Source organism: Ciona intestinalis, unplaced genomic scaffold (assembly GCF_000224145.3).
Source record: "Ciona intestinalis unplaced genomic scaffold, KH HT000472.1, whole genome shotgun sequence".
Taxonomy (NCBI): Eukaryota; Metazoa; Chordata; class Ascidiacea; order Phlebobranchia; family Cionidae; genus Ciona; species Ciona intestinalis.
Genome location: NW_004190793.1, coordinates 1 through 5727, shown reverse-complemented (window position 1 = coordinate 5727; position 5727 = coordinate 1). Strand labels below are relative to the sequence as shown.

At 37.8% G+C, this 5727-nt stretch overlaps 2 long non-coding RNA genes across 2 annotated transcripts; one reads left to right on the top strand and one right to left on the bottom strand.

Annotated features, from left to right (window-relative positions):
- Window positions 1–796: 796 nt before the first annotated feature.
- On the top strand, window positions 797–2746 carry LOC113475431. The gene is made up of 2 exons (XR_003397188.1): window positions 797–1866; window positions 1928–2746. It is a non-coding gene; the product is annotated as an uncharacterized LOC113475431 (long non-coding RNA).
- Window positions 2747–5028: 2282 nt separating this feature from the next.
- LOC113475430 lies at window positions 5029–5721 on the bottom strand. Its single transcript, XR_003397187.1, has 2 exons — window positions 5264–5721; window positions 5029–5133 (listed from the first exon to the last, which is right to left on the bottom strand). It is a non-coding gene; the product is annotated as an uncharacterized LOC113475430 (long non-coding RNA).
- Window positions 5722–5727: the final 6 nt, after the last annotated feature.

The following is a 5727-nucleotide window of genomic DNA, read 5'->3' as shown; positions in this document are numbered from 1 at the left end:
CTTTTGATCGGTTGATGTCTCTTTCATAGAAATGGTCTGAGCCTATGACGGATGAGTCTGATATTTTTAAGTTCTCTCGCCGTATTTTTACTTCCAATTTTTTTCGACGCTGCTTGTATTTTGGGAAACTAAAACCCAAACGTAATATTGGCTAGCTGTCAAAAGTATATTCAGTATAACATATGTTTTGTTTGGGCCAACTTTAAAAAGTAAAATGTTTGGTGTATGAATGCCTTTTAAACAAATATACCTTTCCAAACATTTTAGCTAAAAAAACGTAACTTAAACAAATATACCTTTCCAAACATTTTAGCTAAAAAAAACTTAACTTAACATTGGTTTAACCTGTTAAACTGTGCATTACACTAGGCTAGAATAGTTCTACACTTAACTAACTCAAAAGAAACCTGTGGAATGTTCGAGGATACATACTTCTTTTTAACTTCAGACTCTTCGTCATCACTGCCTGAACTATTTGATCTGGGTTGGCTTTTCGAAAACTTTCTCTTATTGCAGCCAAAAGCAACCCACTGTTGACCTCTTTGGGGTCTAATCTCGGACATAGCCCTAGAAATACTTGATAATACTCAAATATGAATTCAAAAGCTATTGAATGTCAGATTATTAAAAGTTTGGCGCTAGTAAAGAATTCTCCCCCTGCGTTATCTGCTAACAGCTAAACATACAAACAACAACCAAAAAAATACCTGTATAGCCAGTTTCTCGTTTAGGAATCCTCCCCCTGCGTTATCTGCTAATCGCTAAACATACAAACAAAAACCAAAAAATAACCCGTATAGCCAATAAACTCTAACTCTGCCTCTTTACTACCAACCTCCAACATTTTCATCTAACACGTTACGTTTCGGAGGATTCTACATTTGTGTCCATATAATATAGAAAATTCTGACAGTGTTAGGCAATTAAAGAAGTATTTAACACAACTTTATTAAACAAACGCAAAGCTTGTTATATATATATACCTGTGATTTAAGTCAGAAAATAAAAGAAAAACTACATACGGATTTTTGTACGTATACCTGAGAGGCTGTGATTTAAGTCAGAAAATGAAAGAAAAACTTCATACGCGCCATAGATTACATTGCCTTCAATAGTAAAACGGAAACGACCTGCGGTAACGTGACCCTTAAAACCCAGTATATCAGCTCTCTCCTTTAGCGACATTCGAGATGCGCGTTCTATTCTTTTTTATTTCTGTGGCTGCTAGTAGGTCGGGTCAAGCCGGTTCGCTTTTTCAATATGTTTCTCGTTTAATATAAAACTAAACGTGAAAAATTCAACGAATTATCAAAACATGTGACCTAATATAAAAGTAAACGTGAAAAATTCAACGAATTATCAAAACATATGACCTAACAGTTTTCATAAACTGCTATAAATTATTTAAAACTCTATTTAAAACTCTTATCAGAAAAGAGCTGCTTCCCATGCCTTTTATCTCCTCAGGCGCGGACAACAGTCGTGGAAGAAGTGCAAGCTCTTCAATGCCACCGACGCCTCGGAGGGTATGCAACCGATGCCTCGAAGTAACCTAAGCTAGCGGTTGAAACGACAGATGCAGACCATAGGCGGAATACCAGTGGATGGATGATCAACCTCGAACAACATCATTGTTTGCTGAAATATAGCAATAGCAAAAATGTGACTGTGCACATACCTTTTTTTAATGTTTATGTTATATTTAAATGCCGATACACAAAATACGACATGTCGGCACACTTGTGGTGCACGAGCGGCAAATGCCCACAGCCGCCACACCACAAAATGGAAAAGGACCGGAATCTACCCCAAAAAGTCTCGGGGCCAGCAGCTAGGACGAAGTCAATCGCCACAACTTCCAAAACAGTGAGTTCTACATGTTGCCATCCCGACCTACACCGTCTAATTTTATTTGATTTAATTGCAGAATCTCCCCAACAAACAACTAAAAAAAGAAACATTAGTAAAATGTCAACTAGTGATAAAGAATACAGTTCGACACAAAAAAACAGTTTGACAAAAAAAACAGGAAATACTAACAGAAGAAAAGATTCGACAGGACTGTTTAAAAGAAGTTGATGTGGTCGCGGATGAGGCCTTGCCCTTGCCCATCGGTACTGCCAACGGAGGCTCTGTCGGCTGATTAATAACTTAGTAGGGTGGGGCAAGACGGGTTTCTTATTAAATTTATTATTCAATTTGCAGGTAAACGTATAAATATTTTTTTTCTTTATTGACTGGCCTTATGACGTATCTTGTAAACAAAATGCACTGGCATGTGTTTTTAAGTGCGTCCTGAAACAGCACCGTTCACAAAGATGCCGAGGGAAAGAAAGTTGTTTGTCCAAAATTGGTTGGAAGTACACTGGCACACAACCGCAAAGAATGATGTCCGAAAAAAAGAATGCGTTTAAAGGAGAGGTCCAGTCAAAACTGACCGACGTTGACATTGAAAATATCGAAGACAAGCAGCTTTTGGAAGCTGTGGCACTGTTTGAAAGTCTTAATGAGCAGTCGTGCAGTTCTTTTGAAAACCTCTTCGTTCGAGTGCACCAAGCCAAGCGTGTGTTTGCCTCGTAGACGGGAGGCGACTCTTCCGGTGTCGAACCACGCTTGGATCAGTCACACTTTATGTCAGAAAACAAAGGAGTGAAACGTCGTGTTGAAACCCGCGGCCTTAAATCAGGTTTGGTGGGCGCCACCGCAGCCTCCTGTGATATGTGCACCCAGCCGCCGAAAATGGATCGATACTTTGCATCACGGATCTTTCTTCTTATGCCCAAGAAGACCAGGAAATGCGAGTCGTACTGTTCTCTCTGCAAATGTCCGTCCATAAATTCTTGTGGAATTTAAAAGGTTAACTGTCCTTGACATCGACAGGTTTTACAACATGGCTGACGAGTATCTCCGAGTGTCGCGATTGCAAAAAACGAGAGATCAGTTGCTCCTAGTATGCTCTCGCAATTGAATCCTGGAAAGCGGCTGTAGTTCCCGTGTATACTTATGCGTAAGTTCGCGTGTGACATGAATGTTGTCACGCTCATGCGTCAACGCGGGCTAGGGGTTCTTGGGGAAAGGCACTTTCGAAAGTCTGGCTGTAAAAACGATTAAGTACCAGAGCGAAATGCAGCTTTTCAAGAATGCTGATGAGAGAGCCTTGATTAGGAAAAAACGATTCAGTACCACAGCGAAATGCTGCTTTTTTAAGAATCCTGATGACCAAGAGCCTTGACTAGGTTGAGCCGCCGAGGCAAGGAGTACTACCTCTGCTGCAGCCCGAATGGTTGCGCATGGTCATGGATATTTCCATTGAAAGAAAGTATGTTTTCCCCACTTAAATATCTCATAGAATCTATTTCTGCTATATCCAACACCAAATCTTATCCAAAACCATAGTGATATACTTTTTTACCTATCAACTTTTTACAAAATCTCTTAAAAAGTGGTCAGACAAAACAACCATAAAATGTTGAGCATCCAACAAGATTTGATAAGTTTGTACATATATATCACACTAATTAGAGTAATACCACTTAATTCAACAACCATATTCAAATAAAATGCTAGCCCACATGTCCGTGTGTGCATTTTAGCTAATTTGTACACAAATTCTGTTCTAGCATCCTTACAATGCGTTTTGAGGGCTAAAAATGCCTTGCGAAACCCAATGTTAGTAAAACAACGAGAAAGTATAGACCAAAGTTTGTAAAACAACGAGAAACGGATTGTAAAACAACGAGTCTTAAAAGAACATGTTTAAAATATAAAAATACAAACAAAAATAACATATTACCATAAATACAAACGCATAACATACCATAAACTGGTGTATCTAGCCGCAGTTTTGCATGTACATTGCCGTGATTTTACTTTTTGGCTCACAAACTTAACACGTATACCCGGCAACGAAACTTAAGGTATCTGTGTAAAATTTGCCTAATATCGGAAGTAACGTTGAGGAAAACAATACTAAGTTACTATTTTTGGTCCTCTGCTTGAATTAGTATGCTACCTTTTTTGCCTTACGGGTCTTTATGAAATCGGAAAACGCGAACACCTTATCTGCTAGTACTTAAGCAGTTTGGAGATGCATGTCCACTCGTTGGATTTTAAATGTTAGTAAAGAATGGCTCTGTAGATTCGTAGGTAGTGGGTATATGATCATATACTATTATGTAAACTAAGCTGATTAATATTAGAAATTATATTTTAAATGTTAAAACAACCGCTATACGTGTTTTCTAGCTTTGTATCGCTTACAAGAACTCTAAATAAACACATGCCGACCATGCATTTTAAAGACGATTCACGCTCTGTGGGCTCCGTAATGGCGGACACGAGCGCCGTTTTCTAACTTGGTCTATACTAACTTTGGCGAAACCTACACAGACGACGCTTGGAGAATCCCCTATCGCAACATTGGCGCGAAAAAAACATAACACCAGCAACTGGGGATAAAACTGTCGAAAAGTGGCTAAATTTGTTAAAAATGTTTAAAACTTTACAAAACAATGCTCAAAATTTTTAAGTACTTTAATATATATTTCTTATTGCTAAATTTTTTAGTAAAAATTATTTATTCACATTAAATTATTCCTAGATTTAATATTATATTAATTATTCCTAGATTTAATATTATATAAGAAGATTTATATTAGAAATTATATTTTAAATGTTATAGACGATTCACGCTCTGTGGGATCCGTAATGGCGGACACGAGCGCCGTTTTCTAACTTGGTCTATACTAACTTTGGCGAAACCTAGACAGACGACGCTTGGAGAATCCCCTATCGCAACTCTGTATTGGCGCGAAAAAAACATAACACCAGCAACTGGGGATAAAACTGTCGAAAAGTGGCTAAATTTGTTAAAAATGTTTAAAACTTTGACAAAACAATGCTCAAAATTTTTAAGTACTTTATATATATTTCTTATTGCTAAATTTTTTAGTAAAAATTATTTATTTAGTGTGAAGTGTGTGGTGCACCCCTGTATACCCTTTTGTACTGGTGCACCCTAGGCATATTTTGGGTGCACCGGTTGAAGAGCACTGCCGTAACATTATTACCACAAACTTGTACATTATTCATTTTATGCATATGTTTTTCCTTGCGTTTCGCCCTTGGCAACAACTTTTTTTTTCATTGTTTTTTTTGTTGTGGGTATTTCTCAATACTGCACCAATATTTCGCATTATTGCATCATGTCATGTACTCGTACTCGTGACAAATTATCCATCATTTCAACAAGGCCGGCAACAACTTTTTTTTCATTGTATTTTTTTGTTGTGGGTATAGATATGTAGGAATATTGCATGTTATTTCTCAATACTGCACCAATATTTCGCATTATTGCATCATGTCATGTACTCGTGACAAATTTTCCATCATTTCAACAAGGCCAGCGTTCAAAGCTATTAGCTGCCCCGAAAGTATTTTAACATAAGTGGATGATTGAGCAATTTCGCAAGCGATGATAGCGGGAGCTAAACTTAGCAGATCCAAACACAAATTAAAGACATTCTTGGATCGGATCATTATTAACTACTCGATGGACGAATCCAACTTCGAACGCAAACTTAAAGATAATTCAAAGAAAATACTTCAATTGCATCTTAACGACAGCGAACGAATGTGGTTCCCGGAAAGGTCGACGCCCCGAGCTAGGATAATATAACACCAGCAACTGGGGATAAAACTGTCGAAAAGTGGCTAAATTTGTTAAAA